Raw genomic sequence first — 24,197 nt, 5'->3', positions numbered from 1 at the left:
GATAATTAAATAATTTTCTGAGAACATGAGAAATTGAATTGAGAACATGGACTTGCTTTACCATGAACTGATTAACATGGACCCCGACTTAAACAAGTTGAAAAACTTATTCGGGTGTTACCATTTAGTGGTCAATTGTACGGAATATGTACTGAACTATGCAATCTACTAATACAAGTTTCAATCAATCAATCAATCTGTAATGAGAAACTGGAAATATGAGAAATTGTTTCAGTTTCACAAATTCCTCAGTGAATTGCCCCAAAACGTCACTGTGGAGTTAGTGAGCCTATTGATTGATTGATCAATTAATTGGAGAGCTAGCTTCCGCAGCAAGTGGGTCCATGACGATGACTTGTGTTTTGTTTCATCAGCTGTTTTACTGCCTTATTACAGGCATTGCTTGGAAACAATTAAGGTACATAAATAAAAATGTAGAGCATATTTCTGTGTAAATACCTCATTTCACAACGTATTCATCTGCGGCTTATAGTCCAGTGCAGGTAATATATAAAAGAAAATGTTCTTCTAATATAGAGTGGTTACAGCTTGTAAGCTCGGAGCGCTCTATAGTCCGTAAAATAGTTTTTTTAAGTGACTTCACTACAAAATAATGAATGTAATGTATATAATTACATGGCACGTAATAATGAGCGGCGTATAAATATATATAATCCATTTGTATTATCATTAATTAATTTCAACCCACAAAAAAGCAACTTTCATCATTAAAAATGTCAAATAATTCCATCCAGCCATCCAGAATGATTGATTGATCGATTAATCCGAGAGCTAGCTTCCGCAGCAAGTGGGTCCATGACTATGACTTCTGTTTTGTTTCATCAGCTGTTTTACTGCCTTGTTACAGGCATCGCTTGGAAACAATTAAGGTACATAAATAAAAATGTACAGCATATTTCTGTGTAAATAACTCATTTCGCAACGTATTTATCTGCGGTGTATAGTCGGGGTGCAGGTACTATATATAAAAAAAATGTTCTTCTAATATAAAGTCGGTACAGCTTGTAAGCTCGGAGCGCTCTATAGTCCGTAAAATATGTTTTTTAAGTGACTTCACTACAAAATAATGAATGTAATGTAATGTATATAATTACATGGCACGTAATAATGGTCGGTGTATAAATAAATCTAATCCATTTGTATTATCATTAATTAATTTCAACCCACAAAAAAAGCAACTTTCATCATTAAAAATGTCAAATAATTCTATCCAGCCATCCAGTTTCTACCGCTCGTCCCTCTTGGGGTCGCGTAGGTGGCTGGAGCCTACCCCAGCTGCAAAGGCGAGCTACACCCTGGACTATTCGCACCTCATCCAAATTTTGACAAGAATAAAGAAAATAGGTTTTTAATATTCCTGCAAAAACATAAGCAATATGCTGTTTTTTAAACTTAATTTTTTTCAAACCAGTTTTTCCCCCATATGAATTAATTTTTGTCATCAAATGAAATTAAAGTTTAATTTAAAAAGTATAAAAATGTTTTTTCCATAACTAAAAACATGTTATAGGGGTTACTACACCAAAAACAAATTGTGCTTGTTCTTGTAAATTCATACCACCTCATCAAATTCCGGGCAGTTTTAAAACTTTGTCTCATGTTAGGTTTTTATTTCATAGGTTTATCCTGTGAAAGTATAAGTAGGTTAGATATAAGTATTGAATATGATTCAAATCCAGAGTAAGATTTCTAATTTAGTCTTGATATTAGAATGGGTCCCGACCCCCTCTGTAGTGGAAAAATGTTGGCCTTCGAGCTCAAAAAGGTTAAGAACTCCCGTATTAATTACTTCCAATTTTATTTTTCTATTTATGTTTATGTTCAACTAATGAATGAAGGAATTTATGTTCATGTATATACTGTATATTACATCACTTTGGCACAAAGTGAACCACCCTAACATTTTTAATCACTTCCCAGACACAACTTTTTCACTTCCGATACAATACCGATATTGAATCTTTGACTATTGGCCAATTCACTGAAGGACACCTATTGTGAATGTCTAGCTTGTGTGCTACTGAGTGCTTAGCTGTTGGGTAGCTGCTGGCTCCTAGTAGCCTATAGCCTACCATGTTCACTTTTTGTAAATGTATTGAGTAAAACAGTAGAAAAGACCTAACTTGTGTGCTTATTGAAGGACTTTTAGATGTTAACTGGGTGTCCAGGACTGCTTGTATCAGACATGATATCACACTTTTTACATGTAAACAATGTCATCCTTACTTGTTTTTTTTCCAATAACATACAGTATTGGGTCAAATGTAATAATTAATTTACATACCAAATAATACATTTTAACATCACACAGGTGTAAAAAGAAGTTCACCGACAATATTGAAAAGCAATGAAATGATCAGTAATAATAGTAATGGATTATAGAATAATTTTAACTAAAAAAAAGAAATAAAATTCAGACAAAAAAACATGTTAGAAGTTTAGGAGTGTTTGGCAAACTTCTGGTCCTGTTTGTTCACCTCTGACCTCACAGCCCGAGGATGTTTTTCATTTGCTTCTTCCCGTCCCAAGCTGGAAAAAGTGAGCAAGTTTGTTTATGTGATAATTACTGGAAGATGCAGCATCTGTGCAGTCAGTGCCACGCTGCATGTCTCATCTTTGCATGTTTCATGTTTTCATGTTTGCATGTTTCATGTTTTCATGTTTGCATGTTTCATGTTTTCATGTTTCATGTGTCATGTTTCATGTGTCATGTTTCATGTGTCATGTTTGCATGTCTCATGTATCATGTTTCATGTTTGCATTTTTCATCTTTAATGTTTGCGTGTTTCATGTATCATGTTTTTATGTTTGGGATGTTTCATGTTTTATGTTTCATGTTTACACGTTTTATGTTTCATGTTTAATGTTCCATGGTAGCATGTTTCATGTTTAGATGTTTGGATGTTTCATGTTTAATGTTTACATGTTTCATGTTCCATGTTACCCCAAAAGGGGATAAGCGGTAGGAAACGGATGGATGGATGGATGTTCCATGTTGGCATGTTTCATGTTTAGATGTTTCATTTTAGCATGTTTTACGTTTCATTTTGGATGTTTCATGTTAGCATGTCTTATGTTTCATTTTTGGATGTTTTTGGAATCATGATCCAAAACCTTAGATATTTGAGCCTGAACAAAAAGAGGATGAGCAAAAACATTTAGAAGCAGGGTGAAAAACAGATTCAGCTTTATTGTGACATTTTATAGCATCAGCAGCATTGCTAGGTGCTAAACATACGAACAAATCATAATAAAATAAAATCTTACTGTACTATCTCCACTCTTGCTGGGATGCCGACTGACGGGACGCTCCCATAATCCTGTTTGGATGAAGATTCAATCGCAATCCTCACAAACGGTTAAAAAAAGTTGCTCAAAAGTAAGACTGAAATTAATTAATTCTCTGAATTGTAAGAAAACTAAGTTTAACAATTAAACAGTAATGTTAAATGTTACATTAAATTATTATTATTATTAAACAAATGACCATATATTAGCACGCAACTACAGAAACAAATATCTAAAATTGGTAGTGTATTGTTTGAAATATGAAAGGTATTATCATATTTCTATCACTGAATAATGTTAGTTATGCAGATGCTCACCAACATCTCTTTCATGTTCATCCAGTATTTGTATGGAATTTGGGCCTCATCCCTTTGTCATATTTTTATGATCAGCATGAGTGTGAACGGAAGAAGTGAAAGGGAGAAAAGTGTCAAAAGTTGTTAGTGTGGCTATGCTAAAATATTACTGCAGTAAACAGAAGAACTGTGTACTATAAACTGTGTATTCACATAAAGCCTGAAAGCAGCTCAATATTTTATATATTCACACTAAAACCTGACTACATAAATGAATACATAAAAATAGCCATTAAAAAAAATTAAAATAAACAAATAAATCCTAAATTGACTAAATAAAAAATGACAAAACTGAATTTCCATCCATTTATTTCTATAGCGCTTATCCTCATAGGGGTATGCTGGAGTTTATCCTAGCTGACTTGGGGCGAGAGGCGGTGTAGACCTTATCCCCTAGAAACCTCAGTCCCTATTCACCCTAGTCCCTGTAGACCTTAGTCCAGAGGTCAGCAACCCGCAGCTCTCGAACTGCATGCATCTTTTTAGTGCCACCTTAGTGGCTCCCTGGAGCATTTTAAAAAAAGGATTAGCTAGGCTCTAGCACCCCCCGCGACCCAAAAAGGGACAAGCAGTATAAAATGGATGAATGGATGGACTACAAATTGAAAAAGATGGGGGGGAAGTTTGATTGGCAACACTAAATTGGCCCTAGTGTGTGAATGTGAGTGTGAATGTTGTCTGTCTATCTGTGTTGGCCCTGCGATGAGGTGGCGACTTGTCCAGGGTGTACCCCGCCTTCCGCCCGATTGTAGCTGAGATAGGCGCCAGCGCCCCCCGCGACCCCGAAAGGGAATAAGCGGTAGAAAATGGATGGATGGATGGGGGGGAAGTATTTTTGTTTTGTTTTAGTATGTTTTTAGTTTGAGGACAAACATGACACAAACCTTCCCAAATGTTAGAAAGCCCACTGTTTAATATGTTTGTGTGTATGCCTCACTGATGAGAGTATTTGGTGAACATCTTTTTGTCCTACTAATTTCGGTATTTTTTTAACTCAGCATAGTGTGGACTGTGACACAACAGTTTGTTTACATGTAAAATCTTCCACTCCTTCTTTGTCTCATTTTGTCCACCAAACGTTTTATACCGTGCGTGAATGCACAAAGGTGCGCTTTGTTGATGTTATTGACTTGTTGGAGTGCTAATCAGGCATATTTGGTCAGGGCATGACTGCAAGCTAATCAATGCTAACATGCTAATAGGCTAGCTGTATGTACATATTGCATCATTATGCCTCGTTTGTAGATATATTTATGCTCATTTCATTTACAATTTATATTTGCATGTCTCAATCCATCCATCCATCCATCTTCCGCTTATCCGAGGTCGGGTCGCGGGGGCAGCAGCCTAAGCAGGGAAGCCCAGACTTAGGCTGCTGCCCCCGCGATTTGCATGTCTCATGACACTTTATCTGTATGTAATGTTGGCTGCATTTCAGAAAGTTGTTTGTGTGCCATGTTGTTCCAGACCACAGCAAACATTACCCAGCTTGGAAAATATTGTAACAAACCTATTAAAAGAAGACAGCCTGCCGTTTTCTTTAACTTGAACACACACATTTATATCCAGTCATTTCCAGGAGTTATCTCACCTTCTGAGTAGCCTCTGATTTACTAATGGTTTTTAATGTTGTAAAATTGTGTAGAATAAATATTACATTTCAACATTTCTGTCAACAAAGATTTGCTTCAGCCTGCGGCGCATAATTACTTTAATAGTAGGCTATTATAGCTGATATGGACACTTACGCCATGTGTTGCCTTCATTATATAAGACTTTTAAAGTAATTTTGATAGTAGGCTAATATAGCTAATATAGACACTTACGGTATGTGTTGTCTTCATTATAACACTTATAAAATACTTTTACAGTCATTTTGATGATAGGCTAATATTGCTAATATAGACACTTACGTCATGTGTTGTCTTCGTTATAACACTTATATAAGATGTTTTAAAGTCATTTTGAAAGTAGGTTTGTTTTTTTGTGTTTTTGGTCCAATATGGCTCTTTCAACGTTTTGGGTTGCCGACCCCTGCCCTAGTCACTCTCCCATAGTCATCCTAAATCCAAGTTCCTAGAAAGTAGTCACCCTAGGCGGATCGTCAGTCAATTGCAAAGAAAAAGGTCAACTTCGAGATGGAATTCTAGAGTTTTAGCGACAAGAGTAATCCACCAGGGACTGAGGAGTTGATGATCAGGTGAAGAAAGACAGGAAGTCAAACAAACACTCAACACGTCATTGAAGTGGGAAAAAAATCAAAACAGGAAAAACCAAAAGTGGATGGTCGAATTTTTTCCTTTGTTTCAAGCTGAACACTTCCCCAAAAGTGATTTTCAACATGTTCTTTGTCATTTCAACATGGAAATTTATGAAACATCTAACACCTTTTTCCCTCATGGCTCTTGGAAAAGACTAAATAACCTCCATGAACCACCGTTCAGCTGCCAAGTGACACAAATACACACAACTATACAGTACATACGTTCACAGAACAAAATACACGCAAATACTAACAAAATGCACGCAAATACACAGAAAAACAATCTGTCAGGACTTTTACTTGGATTTGTTTTGTTTCTTCAATGCAGAGAATATTTGGAACGAGCCAGGCGTGGACGTGAATACATGTTTAATTTTTACGCACTAAAATACAAAACAGGGAAAACAAGGACACTTTCAATGGTGGATAATAAATTAGGCTATGAAATAAAAGACTAAAACCGAGGCTTTAATAAAAACATGAAACCAAAACACTTGCTCAATGGCATGAATAACAATAAACTAGAAACAAAACTAGCACAATGGCATGACTAAAGACATGAACCAAAACTTGCACTGAGGCATAAATATAAAACTTACTTGGACCGAAACAAGGGGCATGGATAGCAAGGTGTTCGAGGACATGAAGGAGGTGCAGCATGGGTAGGTGTGTAAAGTTCCCAGGCCGAGAAACAGAAAACAAATAACTTGAATACTAGCTGTGGTAATTGGAAACAGGTGTGAGAGCTGAGGACCGGGTCGTGACTAGGAGACCAAGTGGAAACTAATGGGTTACTATGGAAACCAAAATAAAACCAGGAAGTGCAAAACAGGAAACAAGAGTCCAAAAAACAAAACATAACATGATCAAACATAAGACCTGCTTCACAGGCATGACACAATCCAAAAACAGCTCCTCACATCTCTTAACATTTTGATCTGAAATGACAAGCAGTAATAGAAACAAAGTAATTGATTTCCAATCAGAATCGTTTGTATCAATTATTGTTTTTGTCTTTCACAACATCAAAAAGTAACACAATAGCTAAGGTCAAAAGGTCACGTTTTTAATGACAAAATGATATTGTTGCTGGTTCAAATTTGTTTTGTTTTTAAAATAACATAGCGATCTTACATGATAATAATTCCTAAAGATGTAAAACTTTTGTTTGTATTTTTTTTATTTCAATGTATTTACAGTGTAATATTTCATTTTCATATGTACTGTTTGGATCCTAAAAGAAGAACCATAATATTAATTCCTAAATCTATAAAAACAAAATCTATCTACATTACATAATACATTTTGATGAGATATTACTGTATGAACCTCTGCTTAATGTAACTCAAATCCACCCAGTGAGCACAAAACACCCTTTTAAAGTCATAACCACCAACTCTTATCTGGGATTAAAATAGTTGAACAGGAAAGGCCTGAAATGTGCTATCATTCATAAAAACAACAGTTTAATTAAAAAAAAACAAAAAAAAAACTTGTGGGAAAATATAAGGCATGGGTTAAGAAAACATAATGTGCTCTTTTTACGGATGTTTACTTTTCTGGCATACGTGCTTTTCAGGAGCCGCTAAGTCACACGACATGACAGATATTACACCCGATTAGCCTCCACGTCCATCTTTTATTTCCAACAAAATTAGAGGAAGTGAACTTTTAAGCAACATTTGTCAAGCAAACACTGCATTTGACTTTTAACCAGCAAACAAGCCATCAGCAAACCTTCTTACTTCACTATTCTTTTTACCGTATTTTTCGGACTATAAGTCGCAGTTTTTTTCATAGTTTGTCCGGGGGTGCGACTTATACTCAGGAGCGACTTATGTGTGAAATTATTAACACATTACCGTAAAACATCAAATAATATTATTTAGCTCATTCACGTAAGAGACTAGACGTATAAGATTTCATGAGATTTATGGATTAGGAGTGACAGATTGTTTGGTAAACGTATAGCATGTTATATATGTTATAGTTATTTGAATGACTCTTACCATAATATGTTACGTTAACATACCAGGCACCTTCTCAGTTGGTTATTTATGTGTCATATAACGTACACTTATTCAGCCTGTTGTTCACTATTCTATATTTATTTTAAATTGCCTTTCAAATTTCTATTCTTGGTGTTGGGTTTTATCAAATAAAATTACCCCAAAAATGCGACTTATACTCCAGTACGACTTATATACATTTTTTTTCCTTCTTTATTATGCATTTTCGGCAGGTGCGACTTATACTCCGGAGCAACTTATACTCCGAAAAATACGATACTACAATAAGTCAGCTTGGATATACTTCAGAGTAGTACAGCTTGTATATTAGTATCGATTTACAAAACCCAAAACCAGTGAAGTTGGCACGTTGTGTAAACGATAAATAAAAACAGAATACTATGATTTGCAAATCCTTTTCCACCTATATATAATTGAATAGACTGCAAAGACAAGATACTTAACACTGAGTGGTCGGTAGTAGTGGGTTTCAGTAGGCCTTTAAGTTCGAACTGGAAAGCTTTTTTTTGCAAATATTATTTTGTTTGGAATTTGATGCTTGCAGCATGTTTTAAAAACGCTGGCAAAAGGATTGAGGGAGTTGAGGAATGCTCATCAAACACTTATTTGGAACATCCCACAGTGAACAGGCTAATTAGGAAAAGGTGGGTACCATGATTGGGTATAAAGGCAGCTTCCAGGAAATGCTCAGTCATTCACAAACAAGGATGGGGCGAGGGTCACCACTTTGTCAACAAATGTTTGAGCAAATTGTTGAACAGTTTAAGAACAATATTTCTCAACAAGCTATTGCAAGGAATTTAGGGATTTCACCAACTACGGTCATTAATACCATCAAAAGATTCAGAGAATCTAGAGAAATCACAGCACGTAACATTGAATGCCCGTGACCTATGATCATCAAAAAGCGACATCAGTGTGTAAAGGATATCACTACATGGGCTCAGGAACACTTCAGAAAACCACTGTCAGTAACTAGAGTTTGTCACTACATCTGTAAGTGCAAGTTAAAACTCTACTATGCAAAGCGAATGCCATTTATCAACAACACCCAGACACGTCACCAGCTTCACTGGGCCCGAGATCATCTAAGATGGATCTTTGGGTGGACATCCAGCCATACTTGCCAACCTTGAGACCTCTGAATTCGGGAGATAGGGTTGGTGGTGGGGGTGGTGGGGGGGTATATTGTAGCGACCCGAAATAGTTAGTGCTGCTAGGGGTTCTGGGTATATGTTCTGTTGTGTTTATGTTGTGTTACGGAGCGGATGTTCTCTCGAAATGTGTTTGTCATTCTTGTTTGGTGTCGGTTCACAGTGTGACACATATTTGTAACAGTGTTAAAATTTTTCATAGTACGGCCACCCCTCAGTGTGACCTGTATGGCTGTTGAGCAAGCATGATTGTGTGTGTGTGTGTGTGTGTGTGTGTGTGTGTGTGTGTGCGTGCGTGCGTGCGTGCGTGAGTGAAAGCCGCATATATTATGTGACTAGGCACGCTGTTTGTATGGAGGAAAAGCTGACATGACGACAGGTTGTAGAGGACGCTGAAGGCAGGGGCTTTAAGGCACGCCCCCAAATTCGGCTAGCCTTGAGAGAATGGTTCGGGAGGGGCACTGAAATTCAGGAGTCTCCCGGGAAAATCGGGAGGGTTGGCAAGTATGCATCCAGCCCCTGTTTTCCAGGCAAGAGTTTCTTTCCACCAGAACCTCCTCTGTTTTCAAGTCAACTGTGTAGGTCTGTGCAAGTTTGTTTACTCAGCTATCATCTGTGCTCGCTTTTCCATGCAACAACATTGTCCTCATGTGTTTGGGCCATTTCATGCTTACTAAAAATGACTAAAGCGTTCTTCCATTTCCACTTTCAACCATTTAGATGTATTGAGTGTTTGTTGTGTAATTGTAATACAGTGCCAAAAAGTTGTGAGCAAAAAGATTTTGCAAGTGCAAAAATTTGTTGGCTCGCACACTTGCATCTAGGAACCTAGAGGGGGCTAAGCCCTCCTGTTCTTTGGACCTAGTGACGCCCCTGTTTCACTTCTGGGAGGCACGGCCCTGACAGACTGACAATCGCTCAGATTAAGTCTAAATACATTGTGTTCTTCAAGGTGTTTTTGAAACGGAACCTATTTTTTCCTCAGAGGTGTTTTATCAAGAGGATTATTTGTGATTTGTACATTTTCAGAATGTGCTTGTTTTATTTTGGGCCAAACTAAAACAAAGAAAAACAATCTGAAGTTGTGGTAGTTGTATTTTTAAAGGGGAACATTATCACCAGACTTATGTAAGCGTCAATATAAACCTTGATGTTGCAGAAAAAAGACCATATATTTTTTAACCGATTTCCAAACTCTAAATGGGTGAATTTTGGCTGATTAAACGCCTTTCTATTTATCGTTCTCGGAGCCATAACGTCAGAACGTGACGTCACCTAGGTAGTCAAAGCCATTTTCTCCACCACATTACAGGCAGCAAGTCGAATCAGCTCTGTTATTTTCCGTTTTTTTCGACTGTTTTCCAGTACCTTGGAGACATCATGACTTGTCGGTGTGTTGTCGAAGGGTGTAACAACACGATCAGGGATGGATTCAACTTGATTTACGTAGAATGTGCATCGATTAGCACGGCATCCTAATCGATGCTAACATGCTATTTAGGCTAGCTGTATGTACATATTGCATCGTTATGCCTCATTTGTAGCTATATTTGCATCCAGCCTTTCCCTCCATCCACATTTAATGCCAAACAAACAGTTACCAATTGACGGATTTAAGGTGCTCCAGTGTCAAGAAATGTGAAAGTCCCTCGTTTGGTTTTTACCGGCAATTCTACGACAGATATGGCAAGAATGTCTGGATATCCTGCGACACTCATTTTGTATGTCACTTTGTATGTCTTTACTTGAAAAGAAATTGACAAATAAAGCTGACTTGACTTGACTTGACACTCAAAGCAGATGCATTCCAACGATAAAGTCAACAAAATCACAAAAGTGAGTTTTGTTGATGTTGTTGACTTATGTGCTAATCAGACATATTTGGTCGCGGCATGACTGCCAGCTAATTGATGCTAACATGCTATTTAGGCTAGCTGTATGTACATTTATAGCTGTATTTGCATCCAGCGTTTCCTTCCACCCACATTTAATGCCAAACAAACACTTACCAATCGACTGACTTAAGTTGATCCGGTGTCACAAGATGCGAAACTTCCGATCGTTGGTCTGCACATTTTACCGGTGATGCTAAGGCAAACATGGCCGAATAGCGTCAATAACTATTCGCTCAATAGCTTCAGTTTTTTCTTCAATTTTGTTTTCGCTATCTGCCTCCATACTCCAACCATCCGTTTCAATACATGCATAAACTGTTGAATCCCTTCAGCCGCTGAAATCCGAGTCTGAATACGAGCTAATGTCGCTATATCTTGCTGTGCTATCCACCAGTTGTTTGTATTGGCATCGCTATGTGACGTCGCAGGGAAATGGATAGTGGCTTCGTAGATAGCAAAAATCAGGCACTTTAAAGCTTTTTTTAGGGATATTCCGGGAAGGGTAACATTTTGAAAAAAACTTCGAAAAATTAAATAAGCCACTGGGAACTGATTTTTATTGGTTTTAACCCTTCTGAAATTGTGATAATGTTCCCCTTTACGTTTTAATGCCATGATGTTAACCGTCCGGCCCACGCCGGAATAGATTTTCCTCCAAGCATCACCTGAGCTAAAAAGAGTTTGAAACCCCTTGTTGTACACTGACTACTTTCAAACTCTCTATCCAAGTTGACATCCTCTAGTAGTGTCCACGGGGAAGACATACAAAGATGTTAGTGGCCTGTGGTCATGTGACAAGAGACATGCTGTGAATGGCTCAGTAAATACAAGTCAATTAGATTTTAGCCTCTTACATCATATTTATATAAATATATCAGATCAAATGTTTACTCTTGGGGACTGCAGCTGTAATTGAAATCAGATGTTTTCACATGGTATACATTACAAACAATGCACTGATGTAAACAATCCTCATACACGACACGTTGAAGTGAAGGTCGCTGCTCATGCTGACATGACTAACATGACCCCAGTTTGCAGCACACATGCTTCAGTTTACACCCACTGCTGCTTCATTCTTGTGCAAGCTGTTCTGCTTTTTCTCATTCAACTTGTGACTTATAATATATATATATATATATATATATATATATATATATATATATATATATATATGTATATATATATATATATGTATATATTGTGGTGTCTCACTCAAGCACAGCCTGACAGGTAAGAACCTCACAGGGGAGGAGCCAGGGCATAGAGGCAGAGTGAAACATGGAAGACAACGCCCCACCCTTGGCCGCATCTTCGAGGGGCGGTACATTCCCCTCTACCTGTTCAATCAGCCTGAAGGGCCACCAGCTGTGGGGCCAGGTGGGGCCAAGCAAACCTTCCTTAACTCTGCCTCACTCAGGTCTGGCTCTCCATCGTGTCAAGGCAGGTGCATCAGGTGGTAAGTGAGACATCCACTAGTTCCCCAGTAAAAACATTACTAGTTCAGCACTGAGGATTTGTTCCACCTGTGACTTGTCCTTGCCGGATACCAGCAGGGCCAGATCATCCGCAAACTTTAACAATTCACAGTCGCATGCTGATGACATGTCATTTACATTTATTAGGAACAGTAAAGGTCCTAGTATACTGCCTTGGGGACTCCACAGCTTACTGAGAGGGGAGGGGACACGGTGCCGTTCACCTCTGCCACCTGTTTCCTCTTCTCCAAGTAAGATTGCATCCAGCTCGATGAGGTTTCATCGAATCCGATTGCTCGGAGCTTATCCAACACTATAGCGTGGTTAACGGTGTCAAAGGCCTTCTGAATGTCCAGCATGACCATGCCGCAGTATTTTCCCGCGTCCACCTCATGTTTGATGTGGTCAGTCAGATAGAAAAGGCATGTGTCAGTGGAGTGGTTAGTTCTGAAGCCAGATTGGAATTTGTACATTAGTTTATTAGTAGAAAGGTATCTATCAACCTGTTCATAAACTATTTTTTCCACATACTTTCGAAATGGAACTGAGAATAGAAACAGGTCGGTAGTTACCAGGTTCTAATTTGCTTCCTTTTTTATAAAGGGGGGTTACTCTTGCTATCTTGAAATCCTTGGGTACTTGACCTTGTTTGATTGAGAGGCGTATTATATGTGTGATTATTGGGGCAATGGTGGTGGCAGAGTCCATGAGGAATCTGGAGGGGATATTGTCAAGGCTGGTGGCCTTGTTTGGGTGGAGCGCGCTCAATTTATTAAGCACCTCGTCAGCTGAGACCATTTCTAATTTTAAATTGTTGTAGTTTTCAGTTGAAGGCTTTCATGTTATTTACACCAAAGCGACCAGAGTGATGGGACAGCTTGTTAACGAGATTGTGGCTATGCTGGTGAAAAAGGTGTTAAGTCTGCTTGCTACCTCCATTTTGTCTGTAATGAGGGAGTCACCCTCCTTGATGTTGATGTTGGTGAATCTGGTTTTAAGTTTCTGGCTGCATCCAGGAAGCTGGTTGTTGAGAATTTTCCAGAGCTCACGTGGCTTTCTTGTGTTTTCCTCTATTTTGTCGTTGATGTAATTTTTTTTAAGGATTTAGTCAGGTTGTTTGTCTTATTTCTTAATTTATTGCATTGCTTTTTGAGTGTTGAAAGGGGTGATTTGAGGTTATTATTATTGGGTTGTTTATCTACTTCGGTTTTACACTTTCGGTATTCAAAGTATTTTTTGTCTCTGTCTTTTATGGCAGCTAATAGGTCTGGATTGATCCATGGTTCAGAGCGGGCTTTGATCCTGACTGTTCTCACAGGAGCCATATCATTTAGTATCGCTAGGAACGCTGTTTTGAAGCGATCCCAAGAGTCTTCAACCAGGTTGCTTTTGAGCACAAGGGACCAGTCCCACTCACCTAATTTAATCAATCAATCAATCAATGTTTACTTATATAGCCCTAAATCACTAGTGTCTCAAAGGGCTGCACAAACCACTACGACATCCTCGGTAGGCCCACATAAGGGCAAGGAAAACTCACACCCAGTGGGACGTCGGTGACAATGATGACTATGAGAACCTTGGAGAGGAGGAAAGCAATGGATGTCGAGCGGGTCTAACATGATTTAATTTAAGGTTGAAATGATCACTGGAGTATGTTTTAAGGGATGTTTTAAAGACAATATACTCTTCATTGCACATGTAGTATATCACTATACCCATGATTAAATGCTTTATGATTCCACGAGAGTTTTGCAGCTGAACACGCACGTCCGCGTGCGTTATGTAGGCACTTAAACATGCAACATGGTTTTCTTGGCTCGTTAGTGCGTGCTGATTTTAGAGATAATGTACACTTCACTGCACATGTAATACATCACCATGTTGCTAAATATGTTATAATTCTATCAGTGTTGGGTTTCAGCAGCACAGGCGTGCATGCGCGCTTTAAACATTGGAAAAAAAAAGAGATAATAATGTTCCCAGGGCTCTGTGTATGTGCAGGTCAGTTTTAAAGATAATGTACAGGTCATTGTACATCCAGTACGGGGGTCAGCAACACGTGGCTCTCGAACCGCATGCAGCTCTCTAGCGCCGCCCGAATGGCTCCCTAGGATTGAAAAGTGAATAAGATGGGGAAAAATATATTATTTTTTCAGTATTGTTTTTGTTTGAGGACAAAAATTACACAAAACATTCCCAATTGTTAGAAAGCCCACTGTTTAATATGTTTAAAATGAGTATTTGGTGAACATCGTTTTGTCCTACTAATTTCGGCGGTTTTTGAACCCACCATAGTGTGGACTGTGGCGCAACAGTTTGTTTACATGTAAAATCTTCCACTCTTTCTTTGTCTCATTTTGTCCACCAAAAGTTTTATACTGTGCTTGAATGCACAACGATGCGCTTCGTTGAAGTTATTGACTTGTTGGAGTGCCGATCTGGCTATTTAGGTTAGCTGTATGTACATATTGCATCATTATGCCTCATTGTAGGTATATTTGAGCTCATTTGATTTACTTTACTGTTATCGTCTTTGTGTATAATGTGGTTTCGCATGTCTCATGGCATATTATTTGTATGTAATGTTGGCTGCATTTCAGATAGTTGTTAGTGTGCCATGTTGTTCCAGACCACATTTATACCTTTAGTGAAGTGAAGAGAATTATATTTATGTAGCGCTTTTCTCTAGTGACTCAAAGCACTTTACATAGTGACCCCCAATATCTAAGTTACATTTAAACCAGTGTGGGTGGCACTGGGGGCAGGTGGGTAAAGTGTCTTGCCCAAGGACACAACAGCAGCGACTAGGATGGCGGAAGCGGGAATCGAACCTGCAACCCTCAGGTTGCTGGCACGGCCACTTTACCAACCGAGCTATACCGCCCCATTGAACCATTAAAAGCAAGTAATTTCCAGGAGTTATCTCCCCTTCTAAGTAGCCTCTGATTTACAATTTTTTTCCAATGTTGTAAAAATGTGTAGAATAAATAAAACATTTCAACATTTTTGTCAACGAAGATCTGCTTCAGCCTGCGAAACATAGTTATTTTGAGAGTAGGCTTTTATAGCTAATATAGACACTTATGTCATGTGTTGCCTTCATTATAAGACTTATATAAGGCTTTTGATTTTTTGCGGCTCCAGACAGATTTGTTTTTTGTATTTTTGGTCCAATATGGCTCTTTTAACGTTTTGGGTTGCCGACCTTTGAGCTAGTATATCAAAATAAACATAATATAGGTATAATTCCAACAAGATAGCTGCGGGTGTTTTTTTCAGACTTCTGATTGAACAAATTGTGCATGACAGCAGGTGTATGCGTTTATGTGTAGACATAGGCAGTTTTGAAACTGCACGTGTGTGGATGTAGATCGTTTTAATCCCAAATATGCGTTTTTGAGACTGTCTGTGTTTGTGTGGACATGGCCTAGGTCGGCCGACCCCAGACACTAACTAAGTTGATGATTAAAAGGTTTACCAGTCACTTCCACTTGAATCAGCCGACTACGAGCGCTACCACTCTCTTATCAGCGTCGGATGGGTGCTACAAATTTTCAGTTCAAATACTTTATTTCTTAATTTTTTTCACATTAAATATGTTTTTTCACAATCATGTTAATTCTGACAGTACCATGTAAGATATGTTTTAATTGCTGATTAAGGTTTATTGATTTTTAAATGTGCCCTTATCATTACATGGTCACTACTGCCTAGTTTCTCCTGTTATATTCTTATTGTACTGTTATATTCTTATTCTCATCGTTACTTTTTATTTTTATTCTTATGGTAATATCATTCAATGTTTCAATGTTTATTTATATAGCCCTAAATCACAAGTGTCTCAAAGGGCTGCACAAACCACAACGACATCCTCGGTAGAGCCCACATAAGGGCAATGAAAAACTCACACCCAATGGGGACCGAAAGCAATGGATGTCAAGTGGGTCTAACATAATTCTAACATGATATTGTGAAAGTCCAATCCATAGTGGATCTAACATAACAGTGATGAGAGTTCAGTACAAAGTGGATCAAATATAGTAGCAAGAGTCCCGTCCATAGTGGAGCCACCAGGAAACCATCCCAAGCGGAGGCAGATCAGCAGTGCAGAGATGTCCCCAACCGATACACAGGCGAGCGGTCCATCCTGAGTCCCGACTCTGGACAGCCAGTACTTCATCCATGGCCACCGGACCTGTGTCCCCCCGCTTTCCCTTAGAGCGGGACGGATTCTATTTTGTTTCTATTTATACCCCCATTATTTACTTTTTACTTTTTAAATTTGATCTCAATTCTGGATGTAACCTGGTTGACAAAACCCCATTAAATAACCTCATTTAAATATCCTTTTAAAACCCCATTGAATATTATTTCTAATTAAATATCTTTCTATTTAAATATCATTTTACTTAAATATCCTTTCTATTTAAATAACCTTTCAAACCCCATTAAATATCCTATTTATTTTCGGTTTCTTAGCGGTCCGTGCGTGCGTCATTACGTCACCTGGTCACATGACCACGTGCGTCATTGCGTCACGTGGTCACGTGACCTATTGCGGGAAGCATAAAATCCAGTAGTGGGCTGCTTCCAGGAAGAGCGCGAGGGACGTTGCTGCAGGTATGTGACTCGGTTTTGATGCCTTAGTTGTTAACTAAGCTCTTAACTGAAATGTAATGTCGAACTGCAGGAGCCAACTACTAAAGCCGTGGGTCGTCTTGCGAGAGTGTTAAGTGTGATTTATCTGCGGAATTGGTTTTGAATGGAGCTGTTAGCATCTACTTATATGCCTTTTTCTTTGAATATAGTAAACTGAATGAAACGTTAGCACCGTTAACAATTGTCTGATTTGTTTCTGGGTTGTGTTGTTTGATGGATGTCAATGCTATGCACCCAATGCATTTTATGATGCAGTCCAGTGAACCACTGTCTGCTATGCACTTTATTTGTGGATGCAATTGGTAGATTTTGATATTAGAAAATCAATATTTCGATATAACAATTATTATATTATTTATTCTAATTGGATTCATGTATTATTTATTGTACAGTATTAAGAAATATACTTGCTATTTGAATACAGTAGTATTATTTAGTAGTTAGTATTTGAATGTATTTTGTGTGTGCGCACTAGAAAATTGACTGGTCCTGCCCTTGTTGTACAGGCCATGTTGAATGGTGAGCTAGAGCCTGAACTAGAGTCTGAAGCTTTATGCCTGGAACCAAACCAACCGAACTGAATCCACCCAACCGAGCCCCGGGCGGGTAGGAGGCTCCTCAGCAGCCGCTCTGTTTTTTCCCTTTGGTTTTTCATAACGCAACGAGTTCATTTATGTCATCCTGAACTTTCACATTTTCCCTGTTACATTCATTAAAACCCCTCTGGACACTGCCACCACAACGTGGACTTTGCGAGGTCATTTAATGAACTGTCGTGTTGCGCTTATACCATTCTTGGTAAAAACAAGGACTGAATAAAGTACTGTATCACATTGTAAATATTGAACGTTCTGTAATTTATGTTGAAAATGTGAATGGCCATTTGAATTTACATGTCTGTTTGTTGTTTATTTTTCCTATAATTCTTTAATATAATTTGGTACCATTTAAACTTAAAACCTGTCTTCAGTCTTCATTACACTCATTCCTAGAGCTGAATTTAGTTTCTTCTGATCTAGCCCAGTTATATAATTCATTGTTTACTTAATACTTGTACACTGCTGCTGGAATTTTTATTTTCCTGAGGGAACTCTACTGAAGGAATCAATAAAGTACAATCTATCTATTTTTGTACACTGTTGAGGTGATTCAATACGAAGTAGTGCGCAAGTGTGTTTTGTTTACTATCTCCAGCCGTGGTCATGTGGTGACATTAATTATCATATTTTGAGAGGTATTTATCGAAGTCGAACAAAGTAGGATAACAGTGAAAGCCTAGGTGGGAAACGCCACTGATCTATCTTTTTCTTCCTGACGCCACCGTTTCTTTTTTATTTCAGCCAGAGTTCAGTTCTCGGAGACAGGGCAATGACATGAATCACTCTGCTGTACACTTGAAACTGGTGACTTTTCCAGGGTGTACTCCGTCTTCCACGCAAGTACAGCTGGGATAGGCTCCAGCACCCCCCCGACCTCAAAGGAAGAAGCGGTAGAAAAAGGATGGATGGATACTGTGTGTGCATATTTACAAACACATTATCAGCTTGTTTTCTTTGTTTTCATTGTTGCTAGTTTGTCTCTATTGTGTCTTTTATTTACATAAAAAGTGATACTTTGTCTTTTTCAGTACTTTTCCTGTCTTTGCTTTAAATTGGACACAAGCTTAATAGTTATTTTTCATTTTTTGGAGCAGCAGTGTTACTGTCATGATTATGTTTATTACTTCCCTGTGCTTTGTGGTTTCCACTTGTGCGCTTTAATTTCCGGAGCGCTGCCTTCCTCACCTGTCCTTGATTACCAATTATCACACACCTTTCCCTGATTGCCAATCAGGGTGTTCTTACCTCTTCAGGTGTTTTTGTGCAGCTACACTAGTTTTCATTTGTACTTGAAAAATGATTATTATACTTGGACGCCGTCTCCCTATCTTTGCACCCTGGGGTCACCATAACAACGCCAAACGAGAATTGTAAATATTTCTGAATGTAGTTAGGTTGCAGTGACGGGCAAACTACTTAGAAAATGTAATCAATCAATCAATGTTTACTTATATAGCCCTAAATCACTAGTGTCTCAAAGGGCTGCACAAACCACTACGACATCCTCGGTAGGCCCACATAAGGGCAAGGAAAACTCACACCCAGTGGGACATCGGTGACAATGATGACTATGAGAACCTTGGAGAGGAGGAAAGCAATGGATGTCTAACATGATACTGTGAAAGTTCAATCCATAATGGATCCAACACAGCAGCGAGAGTCCCGTTCACAGCGGAGCCAGCAGGAAACCATCCCAAGCGGAGGCGGATCAGCAGCGCAGAGAAGTCCCCAGCCGATACACAGGCAAGCAGTACATGGCCACCGGACCGGACCAGACCCCCTCCACAAAGGAGAGTGGGACATAGAAGAAAAAGAAAAGAAACGGCAGATCAACTGGTCTAAAAAGGGAGTCTATTTAAAGGCTAGAGTATACAAATGAGTTTTAAGGTGAGACTTAAATGCTTCTACTGAGGTGGCATCTGGAACTGTTACCGGGAGGGCATTCCAGAGTACTGGAGCCCGAAATGAAAAAGCTCTATAGCCCGCAGACTTTTTTTGGGCTTTGGGAATCACTAATAAGCCGGAGTCCTTTGAACGCAGATTTCTTGCCGGGACATATGGTACAATACAATCGGCAAGATAGGATGGAGCTAGACCGTGTAGTATTTTATACGTAAGTAGTAAAACCTTAAAATCACATCTTAAGTGCACAGGAAGCCAGTGCAGGTGAGCCAGTACAGGCGTAATGTGATCAAACTTTCTTGTTCTTGTCAAAAGTCTAGCAGCCGCATTTTGTACCAACTGTAATCTTTTAATGCTAGACATGGAGAGACCCGAAAATAATACGTTACAGTAATCGAGGCGAGACGTAACAAACGCATGGATAATGATCTCAGCGTCTTTAGTGGACAGAATGGAGCGAATTTTAGCGACATTACGGAGATGAAAGAAGGCCGTTTTAGTAACGCTTTTAATGTGTGACTCAAAGGAGAGAGTTGGGTCGAAGATGACACCCAGATTCTTTGCCGAGTCGCCTTGTTTAATTGTTTGGTTGTCAAATGTTAAAGTTGTATTATTAAATAGAGTTCGGTGTCTAGCAGGACCGATAATCAGCATTTCCGTTTTTTGGGCGTTGAGTTGCAAAAAGTTAGCGGACAACCATTGTTTAATTTCATTAAGACACGCCTCCAGCTGACTACAATCCGGCGTGTTGGTCAGCTTTAGGGGCATGTAGAGTTGGGTGTCATCAGCATAACAGTGAAAGCTAACACCGTATTTGCGTATGATGTCACCTAGCGGCAGCATGTAGATGCTGAAGAGTGCAGGGCCAAGGACCGAACCCTGGGGAACTCCACACGTTACCTTAACATAGTCCGAGGTCACATTGTTATGGGAGACACACTGCATCCTATCAGTAAGATAAGAGTTAAACCAAGACAGGGCTAAGTCTGACATACCAATTGGTGTTTTGATACGTTCTAATAAAATATTATGATCGACAGTATCGAAAGCAGCGCTAAGATCGAGGAGCAGCAACATTGATGACGCATCAGAATCCATCGTTAGCAATAGATCATTAGTCATTTTTGCGAGGGCTGTCTCCGTGGAGTGATTTGCCCTGAAACCGGATTGAAAGGTTTCACATAGATTGTTAGACGCTAAGTGTTCATTTAACTGCTCCGCAACAATTTTTTCGAGGATTTTTGAAATAAAGGGAAGGTGAGACACCGGTCGGTAGTTTACCATGAGGTCAGGATCGAGGTTAGGTCTTTTAAGAAGAGGATGAATAACTGCTTTTTTGAATGCTAGGGGAACAGTGCCCGAGGAAAGTGATAAGTTTATAATATTTAGCACTGATGGACCTAATAATACAAAGAGCTCCTTGATCAGTTTCCCAGGAAGAGAGTCAAGTAAACATGTTGTTTGTTTTATTCCATTTACATGTTGTAACAATTCCTCTAATGTTATTTCCTCAAAACGAGAGAAACTATTTTGGAGGGCAGTATCCGCCGTATATACAATCATGTCAATGTTAATAGAACCCCGTTGTAGTTGGGACGCATTGTCTTTAATCTCCTTTCTAATGACTTCAATTTTCTTACTAAAGAATTGCATAAAGTCATCAGCTGAGTGGGTGGAGCTACTGGAAGGGGTCCCTTGTTGGGTTAGCGATGCTACCGTACTAAACAAAAATTTCAGGATCGTTTCTGTCACGGTGGATGAGATTTGAGTAATATTTAGCTTTAGCTAAGGTAAGCATGCGTTTATAAGTTATTAAACCATCACTCCATGCTTGATGGGGCACCTCAAGTTTAGTCGTGCGCCATTTGCGTTCCAGCTTTCTGCATAATAATTTCTGAGCTCTAGTTTCTTCTGTAAACCACGGGGTGCGCTTTTTTGGAGCCTTTTTTAACTTTAGCGGTGCTATGTTATCAATAGTTTCGCGCAGGGCGTCGTTAAAGTTGTTAGTGAGGTTATCAATAGAGCCCACATATTTTGGGAATGGTGCCATTACCGAGGGCAGTAGGTCAGCAAGAGTTGTCGTTGTAGCTGTATTAATGTTGCGGCTGCTATAGCAGTTATTATTATTATTAGTTTGACGAACATGCGTCTGAACCTCGAATTTTATAAGGTAATGATCAGACAATACTTTAGTACACGGGAGTATCGTAACTTTGGAAACGGTGATACCCCTGACAAGCACTAGGTCTATCGTATTACCGTTGCGATGCGTGGGTTTATTTATTATTTGTGTGAGACCACAGCTATCAATTACAGTCTGGAGCGCTACGCACGGTGGGTCTGATGGGGTATTCATATGGATATTAAAGTCCCCCATTATGATTATATTATCGGCGTGTGTCACTAGATCAGCAACGAACTCTGAGAATTCATTGATAAAGTCCGAACAGGGCCCTGGGGGGCGATAGATAACAGCCAGGTGTAGAGGCAGCGGTGTGACAGACCTCATAGTAAGCACCTCAAACGATTTATATTTATTATTTATGTTAGGACTAAGGTTAAAGTTTTTGTTGTATATTAGTGCGAACCCCCCACCCCTTTTAAGCGGACGGGCAATATGCGCATGTGTAAAGTTAGGAGGACATGCCTCATTTAGCGCAAAAAAGTCGTTTGGTTTAAGCCAGGTTTCGCTGAGACCGATGACATTAAGATTGTTGTCTCTGATGATATCATTAACTAACTTTGGGAGACAATGATCTTATGTTTAAAAAACCTATATTATAGGTAGTGGGCTGTTTTAGGGAATTTTTGATCAAATTGTCCGAAGTAGCAATATTAATAATGTTGTGTTTATTATGCCCAGTGCATTTAGTATAGTTACGACCATATCTAGGAATTGATACGACGGGAATTTTCCGATTGTTTGATTGTTGCTTTGATAAACTGCACGCATCATAGTTTTCCACCTCGGTAGAACACATGTCCAACTCTGAAACACTCAAAGCAGAAAAAACTTGTTCTAATTTAACTGACTCCTTACCCAGACCAGTAGTCTCGCATCTTTTATTTAAATCCGGCTGCAGGATGGAGGGAAGTGGTGTCCTGTGGGGATTAGCCTTCTGCTTTGTTTTAAGCCCCGCTCGACATCCGCGTTTCCGATCACACCACTGGCGTCTGCTCCGTAGACGGCCCCCGCTGCTACTATACTCCCCTGCTTCACAGGCCGCTGGATGTAGCCGCCGACGTATTCCCATGCTAGTTAGCAGGTTTAGCACGCACGCGTCTATCAGTCCAAAACGGCCCGATATGTCCACATCCAGAAGTGTCTGGCGGTCGTACGTGATCACGGAGTGACCACGATGCGAGCCAGCCATGAAGTCTGCAGAACTGTCCGGCATTTCCGCCAAATGTTCCATCTTTAGCAAGAGCTCCGCAATGTCGCAGCCCGTCCGGGCGCCGCCATCTTGGATGTATGCAGATACAAGTTACTCTCAGTTAAATATAGCTGAGCTACAGGGAAGCTATCTAGGAGAATTGTATAGCAAACTGTGCTACAGGCTACATGAAAAAAGTAGCTCGCTACATTTAATGGCATATTTATCTATGAGCCCACATGTATATTATCAATGTTAATGTAGCTGAGAGTGTACGAATGGACCCAATAAGGGTCCAATACTATTAACAGTCATGTAGCTTGGGACTCCACTACAAATACCTGTAGGGGTCCCCACACCCCAGTGAATGTATTTATTTGGCTTGCCTTTTCTTTGTCTCACCCCTTGTAATGTTTTTAATTCTCTCTACCTAAAGTAAAAAAAGCAGCATCCCTCTATAGTTTGACAAAGAAAAAACGAAGACTTATGTGTTGTTAGGGAACAGTTGGTATTGGTTATCTGCAGAAAAACTTTTCATGAACTCAACACATCAATAGATGTGTGTTCCTTAATTTGTGTAGGACATTTTAGATAAAGAGAGCAGTTAAAATTTTGGTTTATAAAGAAAACAACTGAAAACTAAGGTTTTGGGTATTGTCTCTAAACACATACATTTGTCCATCTATGACCAAGGAAACTCATTATTGTGCGTTTCCTGCACGTTATCTTCATTACTAAAGGAAAAATTGAATCCGCGGGAGAGATTTTCTCTGCCATTTTCAAGTATGTTTTTTTTTTATGTGAGTGGTCAGCTTAATATGTCCCTCTGTCTCCGACTTCCTCTTCGTCATGTGACATGAGAGTGTAACACTTTTTTTTTTTTTTTTTTTTGCTTCCTGTCTTCCATGACACGACTTATCGTGCCTCTGATTGGCCAGTCTGTAATGTTTCACCATAACCTTAGCCAATTGTGACTCATCATACGAACACCAAATAATCATCATGGATTTTCTCCTTATATATGGATGTTCTCAGTCTTCCAGGTCATTGTATTTTGTCCATATTTTTTATGGCCTGGATTCACAGTCCATTTTCTTTCTTTGTAGCTTGTAGCTTTGATCTAAGCTACCTAGCTCCATAGGTCTAAAAGTAGCTAAGCTAAAGGAAAAACTACT

At 39.2% G+C, this 24,197-nt stretch overlaps 1 long non-coding RNA gene across 1 annotated transcript; it reads left to right on the top strand.

The window, feature by feature from the left end:
• Positions 1 to 17,048: 17,048 nt before the first annotated feature.
• LOC133535667 (uncharacterized) lies at positions 17,049 to 18,714 on the top strand. Its single transcript, XR_009802282.1, has 3 exons — positions 17,049 to 17,108; positions 17,179 to 17,243; positions 17,654 to 18,714. It is a non-coding gene; the product is annotated as an uncharacterized LOC133535667 (long non-coding RNA).
• The last annotated feature ends 5,483 nt before the right edge of the window (positions 18,715 to 24,197 follow it).

Source organism: Nerophis ophidion, linkage group LG16 (genome assembly GCF_033978795.1).
Source record: "Nerophis ophidion isolate RoL-2023_Sa linkage group LG16, RoL_Noph_v1.0, whole genome shotgun sequence".
NCBI lineage: Eukaryota > Metazoa > Chordata > Actinopteri > Syngnathiformes > Syngnathidae > Nerophis > Nerophis ophidion.
This window is presented reverse-complemented; position numbering and strand designations above follow the sequence as displayed.